At 47.5% G+C, this 13002-nt stretch overlaps 1 protein-coding gene across 1 annotated transcript in view; it reads right to left on the reverse strand.

Annotated features, from left to right (window-relative positions):
• PTPRT (protein tyrosine phosphatase receptor type T) overlaps window positions 1–13002 on the reverse strand; it is a 682122-nt gene that overhangs the window by 641746 nt on the left and 27374 nt on the right. The gene's annotated exons all lie outside the window — the stretch shown is intronic.

The following is a 13002-nucleotide window of genomic DNA, read 5'->3' on the forward strand; positions in this document are numbered from 1 at the left end:
GGGGCAAGAAACCCTCTGCTGCCTCCCGTCAGTGCAGACACCCCATCCATGGCAGTATGTTCCTGGAAGTTTTACATCTCCTCTCAGCGGCCCACCGCCCAGGACACAGGTTACCCAAATCAATTATAAATGCCTGCTGGGACTTCAGTGTCTGCCTGGTTTGTGCACTCCCAGCTGTTAAATAAATGGCAATCCCTGGACATTCTAATTTCCTTCAAAGTCCTCCCAAATCTGAGGCCGATCCTCATGACTCTTTGCAAGCTCGGCAATTCAGAGCCAAGCAGAGCATTGAAACACGAAGGAAAAAAAAGACCAAGTCTTTAGAGCAGCAGTCTCAACCTGTGGGTCGCTACCCCTTTGGGGGTTGAACGACCCTTTCACAGGGGTCGCCTAAGACCATCGGAAAACACATATATAATGACATATTGCTTTTGTGATTAATCACTACACTTTGATTATGTTCAATTTGTAACAATGAAAATACATCCTGCATATCAGATATTTATATTACGATTCATAACAGTAGCAACGAAAATAATTTTACAGTTGGGGGTCACCACAACATGAGGAACTGTATTAAAGTGTCGCGGCATTAGGAAGGTTGAGAACCACTGCTTTTAGAGAAACTCAAGCACTTAACCTGAAAGACCTGGGCGTGGGCCAACATCTGGTTTCTAGAGCTGGAGAGTCAGGAATAGCAACAAAACACAAGGGGATGAGCCAAGCTGTGGAACAAAACAACCCAGGTTTGACTCCCTAATCAGCCACTTACTTCCTGGCACTAATTTTGATACCTGTTGGCAGGCTTCTCATCTATAAAACTGGGACAATTTTACTGTCAATTCAATTTTAAAATTTGCACTTAAAAAGGCCTACTTTACATGTAAAATGACTAGCCAAGAATGATACGACAATAGCTAATGTTTATTTAGCACCTGTTATGCCTGTGGCACTGTGCCAGGCGTTTTATGTTCATATCTGTTAGTCCTCACAAATTAAGTATCAAGAAGTATTACCTCCTCATATTAAAAATAAAGAAACTAAGGCACAGAAAGACTAAGCAACTCATGTCATGTCATTCAGCAAAGAAGTGCTACAGTTGGGATTTGAACCCAGGCAGTCTGAGGTCAGTGCCTTGCGATTTCTTCCCGAACATCCTGAGGGTGAACCGTTACCAGCTCTCTCTCCCTGCTCATATTACAGATGGGGACATCAAGTCCTGAAGCAAGGTCATGGGTGTCCCCACAGTCACCCAGGGGCTGGGAGAGCTAGGATTCAGCTCCCATTCATGCCTCATGCCTCCAGAGAGTGGAGCCACAGGGACCCATCCAGAGGATCCCAGCGCCACTGTGAGTGTGCCCAGCCTTGGCCTGCCCAAACCTTTGTCACTGGCAGTCCCCTGGACAAAGCGGGGACTAAAATCCCCTGGTCTGACAGGCCCATCATCTTCCATTGGGAAAGCAAGTGTCTGGGCCCTGCCACCCTCAGCCACAGGTCCCAGGCTCACCATCCTATCCGGACACCTGCCCTCACCCACCTCTCTCAAATTCTCACTCCCTTCTCCATGTCCACCAAGAGCACTGCCCATGCCTGCCAAGGGTGGGGGATGGACACATCCCCAGGCCCTGGCTACCCCAGGCCTGCGGAGTCAGAAAGCTCCGTCTCCCCTGGCATTAACACCAACTTCATTCACATGCTCTGTCCATTTGTGGACCATAAGGTCATCCTTGGCTGGACCCTCAGAGCCTATGACAGTGCCTGGCAACAAACAGGAGTTCCGTTAATAGTTGTTAGGAGTCAGAATAAACTGTGAGCTTCCACTCCTCCTCCCCTTCTGGAGAGATGAGGCCCTCTCATGTCCCCTGGCTTGCTGGGATGTCGCCTTAAGAAGACAAACCCAGTTCAGAACACAACACCGTAACTGTCTTTTGCTGGAGGATTTTTCTCTTTCTCCCCTTGAATGGCCCAAGTATCCTGTCTTTTAAAAATCTCTTTCTAAAGGAGTTAGAGTAACGTGCCTCTTTACACGGATGCCCTTGTCGATAAATCAAATCCTCCAGGACAATCTCTAACAGCTAAGAGTCAGGACAGAGCAGGATCAGGAATTTTCATGGAGAAGCCTCAAGGTCACCATCCATGCAAGAGTGATTATGACAGGGGCAGTCCCTAGGTTTCTGCAGAACGAAACATTAAATCTCTTCTGTCCAGGCCAGGGCCTGGGACCAAAGTCCCTCAGAAGTTAGCACCAGGTGGAGTAGAAGAAAGGACGTGAGTTTGGGAGCGCTGGATTTTAGTCCCCGCTTTGTCACATGCAAACCGGGCAAGTTATTTACTATCACTGAGCCTTCATTCCACACATCCATTTGCCAGTCATTCATCCATTCAATGGATACTTATTCAGTCCCTACTGTGTGCCAGGCACTGTGCTAGGCACGGAAATATGAGACTCTGGAAAATGGTTTGGCAGAGGGAGGGGTGGGCAATAACCTTTTATCCATAACCATTCCAATAAATTTACAGTTGCAAATTGTGGTATATGCCAGGAAGGAAAAGGACTGTAAGGTCTGTTGCCAGGGCCTGTCATCCTTCGGGCCTGACCCCAAGGAGGTAACATTTGAGTTGAGAGTTAAAGAATGAGACAGGGGTGGGGAGATGCCAGGCAGACGAGGAGAGTATATATTCCAGCTGAGGAAGCAGTGTGTGCAAGAGTCCTGGGCAGAACCCACTACATTACACATTCAGGGTGCTGAACAGACTCACAAAGCCTTGAACACAGTGCTTGAACAAAAAGCCTTTTCCCTGGGTTTGTTTGCCCTTAGCTTCTGAGCCCTCACTCCCAGGCTACTTGGCAAGGCTACTGACAGCATGCTCCCCAAGGCCTCTCCCCATGAGAGGTATACTGTGCCGTCCCCGCCCATCCCACTCTAGCTGGGGCCTCACCTCAAAGCAGACATCCCACCATCTGCCTGGCTCCTCCCCCCTGCAGGGGAGCATCATGGCTCAGAGGAGGACCCTCCCCCATTAATGAGTCAAAGCCCCTTTGAAATCTGTGATGTTGGATCTAGCTGTGCCTTTCACAAGCTGGGTGTCCTTGGGCAAATCACTCAGCCTCTCTGAGGCTCTGTTTCCTTAACTTTAAAAATGCAGATTGTCACCTATGTCCACATCCCTGATCCAAAACCTTCGAGACAAGAACTACTTCAGATTCAGAATGGTTCCGATGACCTCCCCAGGGGGATCTGGGGCAATATTTTGGGCCCAAACACATAAATATTTCCACCAGGAAGCATAGGAGAGCTCATACAACGTGAGGTAAGTAAAGACTATAAATAGCTCCACAACAGCTTGGGTCAAATGAATCTAGGGTTAAACTTAAAAAGAATAACTTTCCATTTCCATAGCGTCTTGGATTTCTGGACTCCATGGAGAGAATTCGACCCGAACCCACTTGGTGAGTGTGCGGTGCCCATGCCGAGGGAATTCACGTGCAGCTCCCTGCAGGAGGGCTGCTGCAAGACATTCATACTTGGGAGCCTGGGACCGAACAAAAGCTTTAATGCAGCTCAAGCCGAAGTTTGCCGCCCTCCTTAAAACGCTGTCATTTGGCCTGAAGGCCCTGACTTGCATGGTAAGTGGCTCCACGTCCCAGCATGCCCCCTGCTCCCCACTTCATCATCAGCCCCAAGCCGAGGTCTCAGCATGTCACAGAAGCCACGTTCTTGCTAATCATCAGTAGCGTGAGGTTTTGGTTTCTGTTTTTAATTAGCTCAATTCCCCCATCTCCTAAGACTTGGCACAAATCCCTGGTACAACGAGGCCCACTCTTAGAAAAATTCTCAGGATTAGAAACCCCCGTAGTCTCTGACAGCATCTTGGTCTCATGAAAGGCAGCCAGACATGGAGAGGCCTCCCTCCTCGTGTTGGAAGAGGTTCTCAAACTTCAGAAGACATGCAAACGGGGAAAGGGCCCAGCATCTGCAGAGCATGGACCGGCCCTGTAAGACGTCGGGGCAGCCAACCCCAGGAGGCCAGAGTCAGGAAGAAGCCCATCTAGTCCAACCCAGTGTGACCTTGGACAGGTGAATTCGCTTCCTGGATCTCAAACTCTCCACCTGCTAAGCATGTGGGTAACATTCCCTCCAAAGGAGCTTCCAGCTTAAAAATTCCAAGAGGAAGGGACTCTTCGAGAGAAACTTTGGTTCCCTCGGGAGATTTGGAAAATAAACTGCAGCTATTGATAGCTCCCGATAGACAATTGCAGGCGGGAGGTAAATAAGCAATTACAGAGCGCACACGGCGCCCCACATGCTGCCTCGTGTGCTGACGAATCACAGGGTCAGCACAGCTCCTCAGGGACCACGGGGACTCTGCCCCTCACAGGCCCGCAGACGGCCGCTCCCATCACGGCCTCTGCTGGAGCAGCTGCCACGACCAGGGACCTGTCAGAAATCAGCCCAAGGAATTACTTCTTTTTGGAAGCAGAAACCCCAGAATTGGAGGCAATTCAGGTAAATGTGGCAGATGGTAGCATCTCAAGTTGTCATTTCTCCAAAGAAAGCTGGCAAGGGTGACAACCTCTGGTGGCCTGAATCCAAAGCTGAGAAATAGAAAGGACGTGGCAGGTGTAATGGGTACCTGACAGGGAGAGGGAACGGATTGGAGCAGAGCTCCCCGAGATGTGCCGAGAGAGGGGGCCATGCCCATGGTGGCAGCTTTGATTCTCAGGAGGGAAGTGAGTGGGGGAATGCGGGGGGTGGGGGAGGGGTGTAGAATTGGACTAAAGCCTTCTCTGCGCTTCATCTGGACATCACATCTTATTCATGTATCATCACATATGGTGACCTCATACAGTACATCTCCTTCCTTAGGAAGCAAATTCTATAGCTGGTTAGGAAAAACTAATGTGTGTGAGTATATATGTGTGTAAAATCTTAGAAACTCAGCCGAGAAAATTGCAAGATCAATAACCTTCATAAGATTTGTCAGAACAAGAGAAGATAATGAGGAAAAACATTGAACGTCAAAACAAAACAGTCAAGTTAAATATGCATGTTATATTTTTTTTAAATATATTTTATTGATTTTTTACAGAGAGGAAGGGAGAGAGATAGAGAGCCAGAAACATCGACGAGAGAGAAATATCGATCAGCTGCCTCCTGCACACCTCCCACTGGGGATGTGCCCACAACCCAGGTACATACCCTTGACCGGAATTGAACCTGGGACCCTTCAGTCCACAAGCCGACGCTCTATCCACTGAGCCAAACCGGTCTCGGCTATGCATGTTATATTTAATAGCACTTATCCAGAGGAGCCCTAGAGAGGGGATGGCCTTTGTCTGAATGCTGTGTACCAGGCACTGTGCTAGGCATTTTAGATGTATTATATCACTTCACTCTCACAAGAAGCATATGAAGTAGTATTGGCAGTTATGTAGCAGCAATAATAGGGAAAACACCATTAGTAACAGTAATAGTATTTGTTTAAATTTTATTGATGAAAAAGTAACTTAGCTTCATGATAGGAAGTCCATAAAATTCAAAAAGAATAAAGGGGAAAATGAGAACTTTTATAAATTCATCTTCAAAGACAAGCCTGATGGGGTGCTCCTGCCAGCACAGCGTCCCACTTTACCATTTGAATTAAGAGTCCTTTCTGCAAGGTGACACCTGGGTATACAGAATGTTCCCAGGACCAGTGACTTCAGAAATGCCACTGGCTCATTTCTTCCTTGTGGTCCAGGACACACACCCTTGGTCAAAACATCAGCTTGGTTACCTGAAGTGGCAGAGGCACTTTGTGGGGATTCCTGGAGGACATCCATTTGACCACAGGCTTGTAGGGCTGCTAACACCCATTCCCACCCCCTCTGCCTCTCTTAAGTCACCAAAATAAACTGTCCTTGGGTACCACCAACATACCAAAAGCCAGCGTAATGCCACTCTGGCATTCACTCATTCATCTACCCATCAGTGAGAGTCCCTGTTTTGGATGAGACCCCATCTTGGGATTTAACAAGCGACCTGCCATGGAGGACCCATGGTCCATGCCTGCGCATCCATGACTCTCTATTCAGCCTCCCTGTCCAGGCCCTCTGTCCCAGTATTTTCTGCTAGTGCGTCAATAAAGTGCTGAGTTTGGGGTCTCCGAGACCCAGCCCTCTGGTAATAGGCTCTTTTCTTGATTCACATTAATTTGCCATCCCCTATTAATATGCAGGAGAGGATGGAGATGCCGGGTGGGAGAGATGTAATGGCTAAGGACAAAGGGCCTGGACACTGCTCAGCAAGGAGCCCACCCACCCCTCGCCTGAGCGTCAGACAAGCACCTGATTCCAAGCCACATGTTGTTTTATTTGGTTTGCACGCCCGGCCCATGATCACTGTCATGGAAGGAAGCACAGCCTGGGGAAACTGCCAAGGACTAACGTGCTGTGTGGGATGGCCACGTCGCTTCCACTCTGGGTCTCAGCTGCTGCTTCTGTCAAATCAGAGGATTGTACTAGCTGGTTGTCCAGGGTTGTCCTTTCCAAGTTCAATGGTTTATGATTTTATATACATCTACTTCCTATCCTATCACAAATTGAAGAGCATGTGTGTGTGTGTGTGTGTGTGTGTGTGTGTGTGTGTGTGTCTGAGTGTGTGTGTGCGCGCGCGTTTATAGTCTATAAAAACTCTAACTCTGCCCTAGCCAGTTGCGCAGTGGTTAGAGCATCAGCCTGCAGACTGAAGGGTCCTGGGTTCAATTCCAGTCAAGGTGCACATACCTCGGTTGCAGGCTCAATCCCCGACCCTGGTCAGAGCACATGCAGGAGGCAACCAATCGATGCGTTTCTCTCACATCTATGTTGCTCTCTGTCTCTCCCCCTCTCTTCCACTCTCTCTAAAAACCAATCAAAAAATATCCTCGGCTGAGGGTTAACAACAAAAAAAGATACCTCTGACTCTGGGTTCTAGCTGAATACCACCACTAGACTCCTTTAAAAGTCTACAATCCCAGACTTTCCTTGTCGAGCACAAACAGCCTCTGCAGTGGGTGGGGGGAGGGGAGCAGGTGCACACAGGACACACAACCTATTTGCTGCAAGAAGGTGGACCAAAGCCTGGGAGAAGGGCATGTGCGGATGCTCCCAAGGTGTGATCTGGATGCAGGAATCCAAGGCAGGTATGGACAGAACTCCGCAGTCTGGTCTATGGAAATAGCCACGGATGTAGTACACGCTCAAGGGCAAGCTGGATTATCCCAGAACACCTCAGGAAACCAGGGGCAGCCCCACACCTCTGAGAAACAAGGATGGGGAAGAACTGAGCAGGAGAAGAATCAAACCTCCAGCTGATCCAGAGCTCAGGAGTCAACCCCGGGATGCTCCCAAGGAGCACACACAATCCTTGCCCTCCATCACGAGACAGCCATGCTTGCTGGGTCCAGGGTGTGCCTCCCTATGAAGACAGACCTCTTTGGGGTCTACACGGGAGCTGAACACCTAGAGTTAACTTCCCATCCCATCATCTACAAGCACCCCAGCCCCTGTATGTCAACCAGAACCATGACTCGCTTGCCTCCTCCCTTCTCCTGCTTCCTTCTCCCACTCCTGATAAGGTCACCCGCCGTGCTTTATAATGCAAAAATAATATTCCTGCTGCCAGTGAAAATTATGTCTGAACCCTCCACCCTTCCCTGCCTCATGCAGAAAGCAGCGCCACAGGGGAGAGGCGGGCCAGGCTGCAGTTACAAGGCTTATTAAGACACCTAATGAAACACCTCGTGGAGACCACCCCCTCCCAGGGGAGCTCAGCAAAATGCATCACAGAAGCAGGTGTCAGGCTTGGGGCAAATGCTTCCAAAGCACAAAGCCATGACAGGAGGGGCTGGGGCTAGCTGCATCCTCACCAAATGTTCTCCGAGTCTGGGGTGCTGGGGCGCCTCTCCCAGCTTCACAGTCAAGATAATCACAGCAACCGCCTCACATCTCTTGGCCTCCAGGGGGCACAAGAGGCACCACTCTTGCTTGATATGAAAGTGGAGTGACGGCAACAGACATTTGTTGAACCTCATATACAACAGGGATAAAGTTTTACTTTAACTAAAGGGGTTAGAAACTCAGGACTCTGGGAAATAACCTCTTCAGGGCTCTTTTGGCACGCCCCTTAGGAGGGCTGAGTCCCCATGTGGCTGGATCATTCCTACCGTCTGTGACCCTTGAGAATCAAAATAAGAATGTGGATTGGATGACAGGTTCCTAGAAGGCTACCCAGCCTGCTTCTTCCTTTATTTCTGTCTCCCTTTTCTCCTGTGTCTTAAGTCTGCTTAAAAAAGAGGCAATGAAAGGAGGTATCCTCATGTAGAGGTGAAAAGTATGGACAGCCAGGATGCAAACTCTGTCTCTACCCCTATGAACACTGAAACTCTGGGGAAAATGGCAGGAGCATTCTATGCCAGTTTTCTTACTTAAAAATAAGGGTGATGATAATAATAGTCTCTATCTCTTCTAGTTTTTACAAATACCAAATTATATACCACGTAGGTATCAACCAGGGTCACACTTGGCATGTTCCAATGAGGAGAATCCAGGAAATAGTAAAGGTACTATTTAGGAGGATACAAGCAGGGCAAGAGCTGTAGAACTGTAGTCACCGCTAGGGGGGAGGAGGGATTAGGGGAGGGGACGTCACCAGAATCAAACAAGAGAGACCAGCGGTGAGAAGGCCCCCTTGAAAGGAGCAGTGACCTTCAGCCAGGCTACAGTTGGTCTCAGGTGACTGCATAGGAAGGTGTCTAGGGAACAAATATCCAGACCACACTCTCCTCTGTCCCTCCTTCAATCTCTGGCCATATAAAAGCCAACAGGCATTGGTGTGGTCCCTATGGGTCAGCCTTCCAGGTCAGTGAGCAGGATGGAAAAGGGTAAGGAATGGATGAGAGGGCCACATGGAGGATACCAGCACAGCATACAAGTGCTCAGGGAGTAAGAATTCAATACACATGAGTTATTGTTCTATTCATTACCATTGCCTAGGATACATGGGTGCGGCCCTGGTCAGCAGAAGACTAAATGGGAATTGAGTCAGATGCCATAGTCATCAATGTCTCTCACAGGCTTGTGGCTGTACTGTTGGGTAAACCTGTGGGTGATGGGAAGGCTACCTCCAGTTGGCACAGCTCCCCTAGCCTCTCCCTAGACTACCAAGTTGACCTGCCAAGTTCACCTTGAAAATGCCTAAGCTTTGGACCAGGGGTGGGCAAACTTTTGATTCGAGGGCCACAATGGGTTCTTAAACTGGACCGAAGGGCCGGAACAAAAGCATGGATGGAGTGTTTGTGTGAACTAATATAAATTCAAAGTAAACATCATTACATAAAAGGGTACGGTCTTATTTTTTTTTTTAGTTTTATTCATTTCAAATGGGCCGGATCCGGCCCGCAGGCCGTAGTTTGCCCATGGCTGCTTTGGACACATGGCTTAGGACAAGAGGCAGGGGAAAATAGTGGTCCTTAGAAAATAGTGGTCCCTTAGAAAATAGTGGTCCTTCCGACAGTCAAAATGGCTCTTGCCTTTTACTGGGTTGGCAGAACTTGTTAACCGAATGGAAAAAGTTCATCCCTCTAATTAGAGTCCCACCTCCTCTTAAGTCACAACCCATCCCCTTCTAAGTTTCCACCATTTGCTATAACTCTGAATTCAGAGCTCCACAGAACAATGAAACTCTCTCCTCCACAAAGAGCCCCTTGTAGTGGCAGTTCAACAAATCAAGTCAATTCATCCAACATTTATGGAGAGTCAAGCATGTGGGGCTCCTGGGGAGTACCGAAACAGCTCAGGCACATGCAGGTGCTGTCAGTGGTTTCTCTTTCCCCAAAAGACCATCTTGCAACCCTTTCCTCACATGTCCCTAGGTCGGCCCAAACTAGGAGTGGCACATTCTCCAGATTAAGATGGAGTAGTGGGCAGAGCATCAACTGTGGGGCCACAATCCCCTCGATCTGAACCAGCTCCATTATTTACTTACTAGAAGCCCGATGTACGAAATTCGTGCAAGAGTAGGCCTTCCTTCCCCCGGCTGCTGGCAACAGCTTCCCTCTGACACCTGGGACCCAGGCTTCTCTCCAGCCGACCGCAGGCACCTAGGACCCGGGCTTCCCTCGCGGCCCCGACTTCATCTGGAAGGTTGTGTGGAAGGATGTCCGGTCTAATTAGTATATTACGCTTTTATTATTATAGATTATATAACCTTGGACAAGTCTCTTTGACTCCCTGAGCCCTATTTTCCTCATCTGAATCTTTTTGGATTGCTCTGAGGATTAAATGAGATGAAGTGTATAAATCTCCTAGAACAGTCCCAAGCACACAGTAGGTCATCAATGAGTGTTCGCGCTTCAGCCCTACAGGCAACTCCATGTATCCAGGTGCCTCAGTTAGTGTTCCCTGTGTCTTCCCTTAAAATCTCAGACACAGAGCTAGCAAATCCTGCCATTGCTGTCTCCTGCAACTTGGGCTGTGTGCCATCCGTCTCATTTCTTTCTGGGTCTAAGCTTCATCATCAACAAAATAAAAGGGTGCTGGCTACACAATACACTAGACAAGTGGTTCTCAACCTTCTCTATGAGGATACTTCTCCCTGGACCCTGTGTTTTAAAAGATGTGTCTACTACATAAATGGCATTTCTGAAGTAAAAATTACTTCTTCCTCCATTGTCTCTTGATCAAAGCCACACATAACTGCCCCCTCTAAGGACCCCTGAGCAGCATGACATCACCAGCCTTATTCACTAGGATGATTCCACTTGAACCCTAACCCAAAGAACTTGAGATTTTTTTTTAAACCTGTGCAGTTTAGGCATATTGTCACACAAGCTATCTTGAAATATGAAAAGTGATTCAAGCATTACCACTTCTTCCCATATCCCCAGGACCTCAAGTTGAAAAACATTGGACTAGCTGATTCCTAAGAAGCCTCCCACATCTGTCATGCTAAGATCCTAGCTGGAATAACTAAGGATGATCAAGCCGAACCTGAAAAGGCATTTGTTGACATGAGATAGTCTGTGGCCATCTAGCAAGGTCTGGGCCCACTGAGATGGAGCACTGTGCTTCTGTTAGGGGGCCGAGTGCCAGCATCCAGTGTTATGAATTTATCCACCGCTGCCAAATCTGTTGGTATCTCCCTGGCAGTAGGAAGCCAAAGTCCTTTATTTTAATTGTCAGATACCAACTGCCTGTGGTGTCACCCCTGAAGGACCTATACTTGCACATTCCTTCATGAGACCAGCTGTGGGTTTAGCCTGCAGCCAGTGGCCTGGTCCTTACTCCCCGTGTGCAAGGAGCATGCTCAGAATCCCAGGGGCTTGTCTGCAAAGTTGTTCTCCAGGACCTCACCTTGGAGCATCCCCTCCTGACCATGAAGAAGTGATTTGAAATTAGATGTCCACACAGAGCATCCCCAGGGCCTACAAAGCTCCCAATGCCCTTTCTTTTCATCACACAGAAAGCTCACAAACGGGAAAAACAAAATTATTCTTGTATCTCATTCCCTATAAGCACCTTCACTCTTTGGTCATCATTAGAGCCCTTAGTAGCTGGCCCGTTGCTAAGTCAAACTTGCAAAGCACTGTTTTATGTCACTTCCTTAGATGTGCCCTTAATTATAGCTGTTCCTTCCTGTTGGCCATTCTCCATGAATGCAAACATCTAAGTTACTAGTCTTCTAACGTTCTTCTTATCCACTCATTAGAGTAGAACATTTTGTGCCTGCCTTACATCTTTTATTCTGCCTCCTGCATAGCTTAAGAAGTACTTGAGTTTTTGTCTCTGCCATTATGTTGTATAATAAATAGCATTCTGTCTGCTGTGGGATTGAGAGTAACTGCTGATTGACTATTTCCTATAGGAAATATCTAAAGATGCATTAAGAGTCAAAAAGCACCCCCCTGCTGTTAGAGCACTGTGCTAATCTCGATCATTCTTACCTAACTTTATTAACTACTCTTACTCAATTCTAATCCTCACTGTCTTGCATTTCTCCCTTCTAATCTAAATTTCAAAGATCCATTAGAGCTATATACATATAACACCTTCCTGACTGCTTTGGGTATCTCTTTCATTCTTGAAATTGGGACAATAAGTATGTATGGCCACCCAACCATAGAAAACAAGATGCCTTCTGTGTATATGCCATTGCTTCAACTCAAGTTCTTGCTAGCCAGGTGACAAAGCAGGGGTCAGCAAACATTTTCTGTAAAGAGACAAATAGAAAATATTTTCGGCTTTGTAGATCACACTGTCACTGCAACTACTCTCAACTCTATCACGCTAGCGCAAAAGCATAGACAATAGGTAATTAAATGGGTGTGGCTATGTTTCCTTACACTTTATTTACACGAACGGACTGAAACCATTCAGACAACCAAATGAACATATCATGTTGACGGCTGGATATACCAGGCTAGAGCTTGAGGAAGGCCTGAGCTGGAGATAAAATATTAGGAGTCATCAGCCCTCTTTAAGCCACGGACCTGGATGAAGTCACTGAAGGAGTCGTGTAGCTGGAGGAGAGAGAACATCCAGGGGTCACCACACTCTAAGAGGACCTTAAACCAGCAAAGGAGAATAAGAAAATTAATGCCATTTGAGGACCACTAAGAGAATACGGTGATTTGGAAGCCAAATGATGAATGAATTTCAAGAAAAGAGCGACTGACTAGACTGAACGCGTCTGACAGGTCAAGTGACACAGTATTGAGCAATATGGAGATCAATGGAATCTTTGACTAGAACGGTTCTAACAGACAGATGGGTGGGAGCAGAAAAGGAATGATGTCAGCAGAGACTGAGCAGCGAGAAATCGGAGACAGTGAGGATAAGAGTTCTCTGAAGTTTGCTGAAATTGGGGAATAGAAAAAGGGGGCACTTTATTTTCATTTATGATATTTTTAATGTTCATCTTCACATATACAATATCAGTATTACAGATACATAATATAGAGAGAGATGCAACCACTCATAAT

This window comes from Myotis myotis, unplaced genomic scaffold (genome assembly GCF_014108235.1).
Source record: "Myotis myotis isolate mMyoMyo1 unplaced genomic scaffold, mMyoMyo1.p scaffold_m19_p_9, whole genome shotgun sequence".
NCBI lineage: Eukaryota > Metazoa > Chordata > Mammalia > Chiroptera > Vespertilionidae > Myotis > Myotis myotis.